Consider the following 11949-nt stretch of genomic DNA (forward strand, 5'->3'; position numbering starts at 1 on the left):
AGTCGCCGTCATCACCCGGGTGTTGATAGCGCGCGAGCGCAGGTGAGACCTGAACAGCACACGTTGCTGTCTGTGTTTAAACGAACTCATTTAAGCCTTGCTGATTTAAACCTTCAAGAACAAGACGCGAAAGAGAGCTCGCGCGCTGTGAGAAGATTTGTGTGCGCTCATCCGAAGCGCGCTCACGCTTATTTCAGTCAGCGTGCAAATACTGAGTTCTCTTTCAAGTCTTGCGCTTCAGCGGACAAATTCATACAGAAATTATGTCAACATGCCCGTCTTAGCGAGTATCCTAGCAAACATAGTCGGTTATGTCTTAAGTGAACGTATATTAGTCGAGAAAGACAGTGCATGTGTAACAGTATATGTACTGGATCGTGTATGTCTTAAAGGGGAAAAAACTATTCCTGGTGCCTGTTTTTAATGTTAAATAACAAAGAAATCACTTACTGCTCTTGACTGAATAGTTTTTGTAACTTCAATAATGATTGATCTTTATTTATTTTATACAGTAAAGATGCAGTGATATTTTATATTTGATTACTTTATCCATTTTCTGTACTTGAAAACTACTGTTAGATACCTGAAAAACCTGAAAAGCACTGTTCCTGGATCCTGCATCTGTTTTTTCGCTCTTCTTTATTCTTTTTTATGCATTATAAAAGTATCGGATCGGGACTCGGTATCGGTAGATACTCAAAATCAAATGACTCGGACTCGGACTCGAGGGCAAAAAAACGTGATCGGGACATCCCTAATAATTTTCATAATTACTTGCGCCTCAGAGTGCGCAGACGAACTGCAATAAACGGCGTCATGTTCTCTTGCATTCAGATGCTTAGTGTTTGTGAGATGCTTCTGGGAGGGAATTATATTGAACCACTTTAATGAAAGACCTTGCTCAGGCAAATGACCAAAACAACATTTCAGACGTTGTGCAACAAGATCAGACTGTTGTTGAGTCCAGTTAGGCCATTGCAAAGTCACGTCTTTTTTATTTTTATTTTTTTTATGCATATCAAATTTATTCAGTAAAAGTTTCCATCGTAGTTTATGTGCATGTTTTTGTATCGCATAAATTTAGTTGAGTACATAAGGCTTTTTTTATGTGCATTTTTAAAATTTATGTGCATTTTGGCATTTCAATTGTTTTTTTATATGTGATATCCCAAAATGCACACGAAAAATAGGTAGGATGGAAACAGCTACAGAAATATCTGATGAGCGCATGGGCACAATTGCCAATCAGAGGTGTTTACGAAATCCACTCAACAGCGCTCAAAGCATCACATTTTTAAATTTTCAGTACCGACTTGGTATTGTGGTTGGTACTTTTGACAACACTAATTCACAATATAACATGGCCTTGAGTGCATTTTATAGTAACTTAACTTCTAGACACAATGTACCACTATGCAATCAATAATGTAAATGGCAACATTCTGAATTCAAATTGAATGACAATGATTTCACTTAGTTTTTAATGAATAGCAAAGGTATCTGAAATGTACATCTAACTCCAGGAATAACTATTAACCCCATGAATTACTAGGGCTGCCCACGACTAAAAATTTTTCTGGTCGACTAATAGTCGTACATTTTAAGCAATTAGTTGGCTAATCGCACATTTATTAATAAACCATATAAATCATAATAAAGAACCTTTAATGCCTATAGCCTAATCAGTGTTCAAGCACACGCATAATTGCCACAGTGCACCGGCAGAAGTAATCATTATGATAAACTAGTGTTTTTTGTATTTTCAGCTGCGGTGATGAAGTCGACTATTCTGACTCGTCATCTCCCCAGTAGTTGACATGCCTATATGCATATTTAATATGGATTACATAATCAGAAAATATTTGTCTTTCCATTTGAATTGGTTAATTTAAAAGTACACGTCACTTTCTATATTTAAGCTATATTTTGCCTATCAGGCAAGTTTACATGGGGTTTCAGGTTTTTTTTTATTCGGCGTGCTCAAGTTCACAGAGAGAGGTGGCAGAAGGCGCACCCCGTTTGCAAAACGTTCTAAAAAAAGCACAACATTTTGTTATTGTGAGTGCACACAAATAAAAATAGACTCTTCACAGATTCAAAAGGTGTATTACTCTTATCTGTTTGACCACAAATGACTGAGAATTTTAAATGCAAGTGATTGCACCGGCGCCTCCATGTTTAACTGTCGTGCAGTAAGCACGCTACTATTTCACACTTGAAAGCCCACATTTTTCTAAGTTCTAGGTTATCAGCCATGGCAGCCATTTTGAATGGGAAAGAATCATTCTTATTTTCTTTACGATTTTTTTTTTTTATTATTATTTTTTTTAATCAGAATAAATTATACATGTCCTAATTTAGAATTTTTTGTTATATACTGGATTAGCTCTTTGTCCAGCTAATTAAATCAATTTTAGAAATGAATTGTACAAAAGACTTTTACTTTCAGCCTGTGTTTGCTTGTTTTTACTGCACTGAGTTTTCAGATCAGTCACATCTTCATTCTAACTAACACAGAGAACTCCTTTGTGTGTTTTTGTTTGTTTTGGGGTGGGTCAGGGTGATGTAATTCGACATATCAGTGTATGTGTATAAGTGAATCGGAAAAGAGTAGGTTCAGGGGTTAAAGGTTAAGCTTTCAACTCTCCTTCACCTCTTGATATGAGGATTTTGGTCCTGTGTGTGGAATGTCAGCCTCAAGTGAGACACTGAGGGTTTTTTTCTTTTGCTGTACCCACATTGTTTTACTTTCTCATGAGCTGTCTTTCCATATTGAGAAGTTATCTCAGGCTGTTTTCAGAAAAGGGGCATGCAATATGCTGCGTTGTACGCTGTGTGGAAAATAAACACATTTGAGTAACCTTAGTGAAACCACATGACACAATGTATGTAATTACTAGGATCTATTAAAAAAAATAAGTCTTTAGGTTGTTCGTTTTATATTGGTTCAGTGGTGAGGACACATGAGGTCCTAGGGTGGCACTTGTCCACACAATCAAAGTTGCCAGGGATATACTAATAATTGTGGAAATAAAAGGAAAAAGAATGTAACAGGACACCACCTCCATTTGAATGCATTGTGCAGGAATGATATAGTGATCTAGCACAATGATCATATTACTTTACTGCAGAGTGTAAATCACACTAAAAAAGGTTATGTGTGATTGATTCTAGTGAATCCGTTTGTCTTAAACTCTTCTTTTTCTCTCATATGTATTTGGTCAGTTCAAATTGTTCCAGTAAATGGTTTTGTCCTAAATGGCTCTCTCTGTTATATGTAGCATTGGAAAGCCTGATTTATTCTAATTTTTTCTTGTGAATTGGTTCATCTTAAACAGACCCCATAGCTCTGGAAAGCCTGATTCATTTTGGTTTATTGGTTTGTTCAGACATTTCTTGTAAAAGAACAGAGTCCAGAAAGATTATTCTGTTTTGTTATTTTATATTTAGTATATCTTTTTAAGATTGATGTTGCCCTAATTGTGATTTTTTTTTTTTTTTTTTTTTTTTTATTCATTCATTCAAAAACTTTGATATAATTATAAATATCATTGGGTAGAGGTCCATCCTATTTCACAACGAATCCACCAGCTTGGAGATTTCTGACCTCACCACTGGTTCATATTAGTTTATGGTTCATATCAAAATAAAATCATCTTTTTTTATGCCCCGTCCACACGACAACGGCCAAGCCAGCGTTTTCAAATTTTTCCACTCTGGGACCCGGTTTCAAAAAAATACCGGTTTCACCTTTCGAAAATGCCGGATCCGTGTGGACGAAACTCCTATCCGATAAAAAATTTGTGCCGGTTTCACTGAAACGCGTCTCCGTGTGGACGGGGCCTTAGTCATTTTACAAAAAATGCATAAATATTGAGATATTTATTATCAAAGACTATAGTTGCGTCCCAAATGACGCACTATACACTATGCTCTTATACACTATGTACTTGTGCACTATGCACTCATCCATGTAGTGCGTGAATTGTATAAGGTTATTTTGTCATTTAACAACGGAGTCCGATCCTCCCTTCCCCTCCGCTACGTAATTAAAGCTGCGACAGTTGAGTGCACGAAGTGTCCAACATTCCACACTTCGTTTTTTCCGTTAATTTAGTGCATCATCTGGGTATTTAAAGTGTACTTTTTCTTTTTGGAACTTTCAGTGTGAATGCACTACTCGCACTATTTATACTTAAAAACGTCATAGAATAGTGCATAAGTACACGAATTGGGACGCACCTATTATAATAACACAAGACGTGTCACTCGTATTGTTTTGAATGGGAGAAAGTGTAACGCGCAATATGGCGGAATAAGTCCCGCCTTCTAAATAAGAGCTAATCGCCGACTGGTAAAGTCTTCGCGTCACTTCAGCGGCCGTTAGAATCACCTGTTTCTGTAGAAACAGTCAGACGCGCGCCTCCGTAGAGACGTGCATTTAGGTCTGCGCATTCGCATTAGCTTGATCCAGCCTAAAAAAATAGTTTTTTTGTCATGATTCGAGCATTTAGAAACTAAATTTATGAGCTGGTTGTTGTTAGATTTCATTGTTGATTTCAAATATGAAATTTAATTGTAAGGTTGGCGAACAGTTTTGGAGAATTTGATGTTTCCCCATTCAAAGTGATTGCATGATGCCCAGGATGCCCGAGAGGCGGTTTCAAAGATGGCCGCCGAGTGAAATGACTTGTCTTAAAGGGACTTTGTTATTATCCAGCCTTATTGAGAGGTGAAATTTGTGTAAAAACAAAAAATATGATAGGCTACCATGACGCTGTATTTAGACATGGTAATATTGCAATCCAATACCATAATATATAATTCCAACATCTGATACCATTACTAGAAACACTGGTAACACAATAAGGTTCATTAGTTAACGTTAGTTGACATGAACTATAATGAACTGCACTTATACAATTTATTAATCTTTGTTAATGTTAATTTCAACACTTACTAATACATTATTAAAATCTTGTTAACATTATAATGAACTGTGAACTAACATGAACAAACAATGAACAATTATATATTGCCGAACATTTACAAAGATTAATAAATGCCTTAAAAATATGGTGCTCATTGTTATTTCAGGTTAGCTAATGCATTAACTAATGTTGATAAATGAGACCTTATTGTAAAGTGTTACCGAAACTGTATCTTGTGTATTTTTATTTATTTATTTTATTTTAATTTTTTTTTTTAAAGACTATAGTCATTCAGTTTACCTTCATTGAACAGAGCAGCTATTCCTGGTATTGTTTAATGTTATTGACTTGGAGCCCTGTGTATTTGTTCATTGTGTTTCAAGTGTATTAGCATTTGAGTGACAAGACTCATAGTTTACATAGTGTCTGACTGTCAGCTGGTTTTATTCTACGTCTGCAAGTCAAACCTATAAACAGTGTCTCTTCAAACTCTGTTCCAGACATAAGTCTTTTCACTAGCTAGTGCAGATATAATGGTTTATTTGAAGAGCATACAGTGAACTGCTGTTTGGATGGACGTATTTTTGTTCTGTTTAACATTCACATTCTCTGGTGACCATATTGGTTCTTGCTTTAGCTTCTATCTCAAAAATCAACCTTTGTGACATTAGACGCTTTCCTGATGAACAAGGACCTGATTGGGTCGTTACACAATGTGGGCAAAAAATCTTACTTGTTTAAAAATGCATTTATATATTGTATGATTGCTGACATTCACATTTCGAATTTAAAACGCATTTCGGTTTAAAATTGACAATATAAATCGGACAATAATAAACTGTAAGAGGAAATATACAGGTAAATTGAAAAGTGTAGTGTATTTTTTTGATAATGACCTGCTGAACTTACATGATCCCACTTAATATACAGCTCAAATAGATAATTGATTAGACATGAACTATTGATTTGAGCAATAATTTGAGAAGAAATAGAATGCCACATGTGTCAGTCAGTATCAACCCTGTAGTTATTTAGCACATGTGGTGAGGTACATAAAGTTTTATGAGGCCCCAGAGGTCTCTTTTTTCGGATGACCCCTAAGAGGAGGTGCCACTATGGACAAAACCGTTTAAAAGCTCAGTGGAGGACTTATGTGTCTTCTGTCTATGAGCTGTTCCCTGTACGCTTTGGGTTGGGTGTTCTGTCGCTTTCTGTTTTCCCTGTTTTTTCCCAAATAGATATATCCACAATGATGAAATGGACACTTCTAAGGATGATGTTATTGCTCTGGATGACAAGAGTAACACTTCAGGGCGGCACAGGTAAGGATGCTGATAAGATAAAACAATGCTCATATCTAGTACGTAAAATCTGTGTGGGGATTGGACTGTAGATTTGCTTGAGTGTCTGCTACAGAATTAGAGGAGTTTTTCCCTAAAGTTATCGAAGAACAAATTAGGTTTCTGGCCTTATGTTCTTGGTGTAGAAATAATTGGTATGAATAAAAAGCATGCTGAGCATTTTGACTTCTGAGATGTTACCAGAATAACATTTCCCATTATCCAGAAATGACCAGAGTAAGGCTTTTCAATAACTGAATGTTGTAGCTTAAACCATGGACTATAGCATGGATTATTTGTGATAGTAGCTGTAAGTAAAATGTTGTTTTTTTTTTTACTTGATTGCCGTTGTGCAAGCAGGCTGGTAACCAACATCATAAACAGTTACAGTGTTTCTGATGTGACAAGTCTTTATGAGTGAGTCACGCCCACAAAAAAGGGCAGCTGTGATTGCCAGAACTTTACTGTAAAAAATACGGTAGTAAATTTTACAGATTTACCTTAAATTTACTGAACTAAACTTAACTTCTTAACTTAAAAAAAAAAAAAAAAAACTGAAATAACGTTAATATACCAAAGTAATAATATCTGAAAATCTGGGTTTTTTTAACCATTATAATATACTGGCAACCACCTTAAAAACAGATGGTAGAGGAAAAAAGGCACATGATGAACAAGCTTTTCCACAAGATAAAGTCAGTACTAAAATATAGAAGGTGAATAAAATGTAACATGAAACACTAATGTGCATAAGAGAATTTAAAAACGGTTATTTAAATTAAATCAAATGTGAGGTGTCTCAGAGAATTGTGGGAATGTCAATTTAAAGTTTTTCACTGTAAATCATAAGATGACTTGTTCCTTTTCACTTCCAAAAACTGTACATTTAACATGAAATGTCCTATTAGATCTATTACAGTTTCTCACTGTCTATAGTAAGGGAAGAACTTAACATTAACCAGTTAACAGGTTTTTTACCATAGTGATTTGTTCCATTTAGGTGTGAATTCTTATCCTTAGTGGAAGCTGAGTGTTCTCTTCATCTGTTTCAGTCATGATTTTTCTGCTTGTCTTGCCACATGCATGGCCAACCCCCAATCACTGTATTTGATCCATATGATCGTTAACAAGGATTCTTATTTTGTGTTAAATTTGGTTAATTAAGAAAATCTGTATGGCTACTTGGATGATCCTGCCGGTAAAGTGATTGTTTCAGTAGCAATTTTGAAATCGAATATTCTGTTAATAATCGGACTAACCGCTCTGACTGAAAAGCCACTATAAACTCAATCATTCCATCAATAATTACATTTTAGTCAGATTGAAAAAAGTGTTGTAGATCTCAAATAATCCATTAAATAGAAAAATGTTAGCTACGTAAACCTTTGAATCGGACTAGTTTCTCAATCAGACATAAAAGTAGCCATAGATGAACTCACTTGTAATTTTGAAGCGGGGGTAGCATGTGTTTTTTTTTTTTTTTTTTTTTTTTTTTTAACCCAGCATTATTAAACCCTGCAGATGTTTCACAAAATACTTCAGCTTCAACCCAAATTGCTGCGCCAGACTTTACAGTGTGAAACAATGCAGTGTTAAAATGTTATGCTGGATGCTTAGCAACAGACAGCCAATCATGTGACTCATATTCATGTGCTTTAGACAGTAACAGAAACACAGTATGTTGTATATAAAGTAATTTCAGCATTTGAAGGGAAAAAAATATCAAATGGGGAAACGCATCAATTGGAGTAAAGAGACTGTTTCGTTTGTACCTTTATTTATATTGTCCGATAAGTCTATTCAGGAAAAACTTGATAGTACAGTTGGCAATAATATGAGGATACTTACAGAATCTTGAGTTTAAATAAATAAATAAATAAATAAAGTTTCAGCCCTTAAAGAAACACACACTGTAAAAAAAAAAAAATCCCAGTAAAATTTACGGTAAAAAACCGGCAGCTGTGGTTGCCAGAACTTTACCGTAAAAAATACAGTAGCAACGTAAAAAAAAAATCTGTTAAATTTACGGTAAAATAACGTATTTCATTAACTGATATAATGTTAATTTACCAACCTAATGAAGTACTAATATCTGTTTTGTACCTTTATAATACACTGACAGTCACCAAACACATAAGAGTCACATGATGAATCAAAGTTCATCACAAGCAGCTTTTCCACAAGCTGAGGAGGACAATACTAATATATAGAAGGTGCACACAGTGTCATTCACACACACACTAAACACCATCATGGTAACATGCATGAAATTTAAAAAATGCAAACATTAATTTAACAACATTAGATGTAACATAAAACCCTAATGTACATAACTGATTAGAAAAAAATGAGAAAAACTAAAAAGAAACAGAGTTATTTCAACGAAAATATATCAAATGTGAAGTGTCACGCAGGGAATTGTGGGAATGTCAATTTACGGTTTTTCACTGTAAATTTTACAATGAATTGTTATTTTTCACTTCCAAAAACTGTGAATTTAACGGTATTTTACCATAAAATTACATTAAATGTACCGTTAGATCTATTATAGTTATTCACCGTATATAGTACAGAAACTTTCTGTAAACCAATTGACAGTTTTTCACCACAGCATTTTTACAGTCTTTTACTGTTAAAATCATGGTCATTAGATTTTGGTTTAAAAAAAATGTTTATATGCAAATCATTAATTTTTTTTCATGAATTAAAATTCTAGTCATACATTAAACTCTTTTTCTATTTTCATTAATACTATTTTTCCCATAATTAGCCCACACATATTAACAAATTCCAATATCTCCATGTTGTGCATTTCAATTCCTGGAAACTTCTCACTATTTTGTGAAACATCTTTTCCTTGCCAAGGGCTTCTTAACACCAAAGCAAAGTGAGTGAGGTTCTCCTGCAATGCTGGAATCTAACATCTTCCAGTGAGAATATGATTTTATTACCTGCACAGAATTGCTCAGCTGATACTCTTGCCCCAGCTGTCTCCAGGAACTGTCTATTCCCCCATGTACCTAAGAATATTTAGACAACAGTATGATGCAGCAGGTTTTATTTGTTCACGTTACCTGTGAAAATGTTAATGGAAACGGTGTCATAATAGATCCATCATGAACTTCAAATGACAAAAGTATAAAGCAATTTATTGATATACTGTAGTTTTATATAGCAAAGCTGTATTGAACAGTGATGTTTCTGTATACATTCTAAACCAACAATGGATTTACAAATGAAAATATTTGTTAACATTAATTTTTCGTATTTAAATTTTTGTGATTTCTTCAAGTTCAATTGAATATTGTCATGTACAGTTTATGCTCTGACAGTACTTTTTATTATTATTATTATTATTATTATTATTATTATTTAAGGGTACCAACCTCAAAATCCAAATGGCGGTGCAGGACAAATGTCACCAGGAGGTAATATCAATCTTTCTATGTTGATGTAAACAACAGTTTCAGTGCATGCCTATTTCCATTAGTTATTCGGAACTAATCCAAGTCTGTGATATTATCATGCAATTTTTAACATGATTTTCTGCTTTTGTAAATATTCAGCTTAGAAAAATGCAATAACTAAAAAAAAAAAAAAAACCCTGTATTTTCAGGTTATGGTTTGGGTCCAAATAGCAACTCAGCAAATATGAAAGGAAATGGTGAGCAAGAACAGAATTTATACTATACATGGTTTTTGATCTGTTTGGACTGATTTTCTTTCTTCTTTAGAAATTAAAAATCGGTTTGCTTCAAAACAAGAAGTTACACTAAAAAGTAGAGAAAAAAATAATAAATATTCCATAACATTTAAAATGTGATGTGAATAAAACATTACTGATTTATCTCAAGTTTTATATAATTTTGCTTGTTTTGCTGAAATATTTTATATTTAGCATATCTGTTTGTTTGTTTGTGTGTATGTACAGCAGTTTTGTTTATTTTATAAAATGAATTATATTTGCATTTTATTTACATCTTAAGGAAACTTATGATTTTGCTGTCTTTGTCTCTTGATATGCTTGTATATGTACATTTGGACCTTTTATTTAATGGATGGATGGATGGATTTTTAAGTTTATTTAAATATTTTCTTTTTATTAACAGGTTATCCTGCAAACAAAGGTACAGGTAAGCCCAAACCATGTGTAAAGTAAAAGCAACCAATCCATGGAATGCAGCATGTGATATGTAATGTACAATATCATTTAGTGAAACAGTTCCTAAATTTGAATAAGATCTTCATACACCTGTATGCTGTCTTTCAGGTGCTTATGGAAGTGCACAAAATAAGCCTGGATATGGAGGTCATCCCCCATATGGTATGAGCTTTAATTGCTTATACTGTAGCATAAGTATATAATCAGGTTTTCCTTTTTTAACATATATTTTTCTATTGTTATAAGGTGGAACAGGCATGGGAACAATGAACCAACATGCATTAAAGCAGAGGGGAGGTATGTGATCTAAATAAAATAAATCTTGAAAATTTTTATTTTTCTCCTGGAAAAAAAAGAGACTTTGAACACTGTCTAATAGTAATCTGGTGAACCTAGTATAATCTATAGGCTTCCTTTTAAAAGATTTGATGATGATTTTTGCATGTTAGTCTATAAAACAAAATCTAAAAGTTTACTAGAAAAGATTCTGTATGGGGGAGATCAGACATAGTTGTAACATGGGGGTCAGTTATAACCAAAGCCTATAGAATAACACAAGACGCATCACTCGTATAGTTTTGAATGGGGGAAAGTGCAACGCGCAATATGGCGGAATAAGTCCCGCCTTCTAAATAAGAGCCAATCGCCAATTGGTAAAGTCATTGCGTCACTGCAGCGGACCGTTAGAAGCTCCGGTTCCTATAGAAACAGTCAGACACGCGCTTCCTATTGAGATGCACACTTAGGGTTGTGCATTAGCATGATGCCAGCCTGAAAAATATTTTTTTTTGTCATGGTTTGAACATTTAGAAACAAAATTTATGAGACAGTTGTTGTCAGATTTCACTGGTGATTTCAAATATGAAATTTAATCGACAGCTTGGCAAACAGCTTTGGAGAATTTGATGTTTCCCCATTCAAAGAGATAGGAGCTGCACTTGAATGCCTGAGAGGCATTTCAAAGATGGCTGCCGAAGTGAAATGACTTGTCTTAAAGGGACTTTGGTTATAAATCCTTCAATTTAGAAATTACATACAGTGATTGAATCCCTGTTACAACCGTCTTAGTGATAACCATCACAGTCATCACAGTCCCTCTAAGTCAAATTTCTGAATTATTTGCATTTAAAGGTTTGTATAGTGTTTGGTTCACCCAAAAAGATCATTTAAAGTCTTTCTGCATGTCTATCACTTATTTAGAGTGTGTTACTTGTACAACTATTTTTGTAAAAAAATAAGAAAAATGATTAAAAATTAAAGGTACTATTTTGTGAGTTTGAGTTTTAAACCATCAGAGAGAGAGCAAAGAGAGTAAATTGAGGATTTTTGCTGGTCCTTCACTTTCTGAGACCCCTTTAAGGCAGTGTTGGGGGTAATGAATTACAAGTAACATGAGTTACGTAATCAGATTACTTATTCAAGTAACAAAAAAAGTAATCATTACTTTTAAATTTACAACAAAATATCTGTTTCTTTTTCAAATAAGTAATGTAACTTACTTTGTTTTCCCATTTAT

At 34.1% G+C, this 11949-nt stretch overlaps 1 long non-coding RNA gene across 1 annotated transcript; it reads left to right on the forward strand.

Annotated features, from left to right (window-relative positions):
• The first annotated feature begins 9885 nt into the window (after positions 1-9885).
• LOC125255950 lies at positions 9886-11094 on the forward strand. The gene is made up of 4 exons (XR_007182033.1): positions 9886-9935; positions 10381-10404; positions 10542-10595; positions 10680-11094. It is a non-coding gene; the product is annotated as an uncharacterized LOC125255950 (long non-coding RNA).
• Positions 11095-11949: the final 855 nt, after the last annotated feature.

The sequence above is a fragment of the Megalobrama amblycephala genome, linkage group LG20, assembly GCF_018812025.1.
Source record: "Megalobrama amblycephala isolate DHTTF-2021 linkage group LG20, ASM1881202v1, whole genome shotgun sequence".
In the NCBI taxonomy this organism is placed as follows: Eukaryota; Metazoa; Chordata; class Actinopteri; order Cypriniformes; family Xenocyprididae; genus Megalobrama; species Megalobrama amblycephala.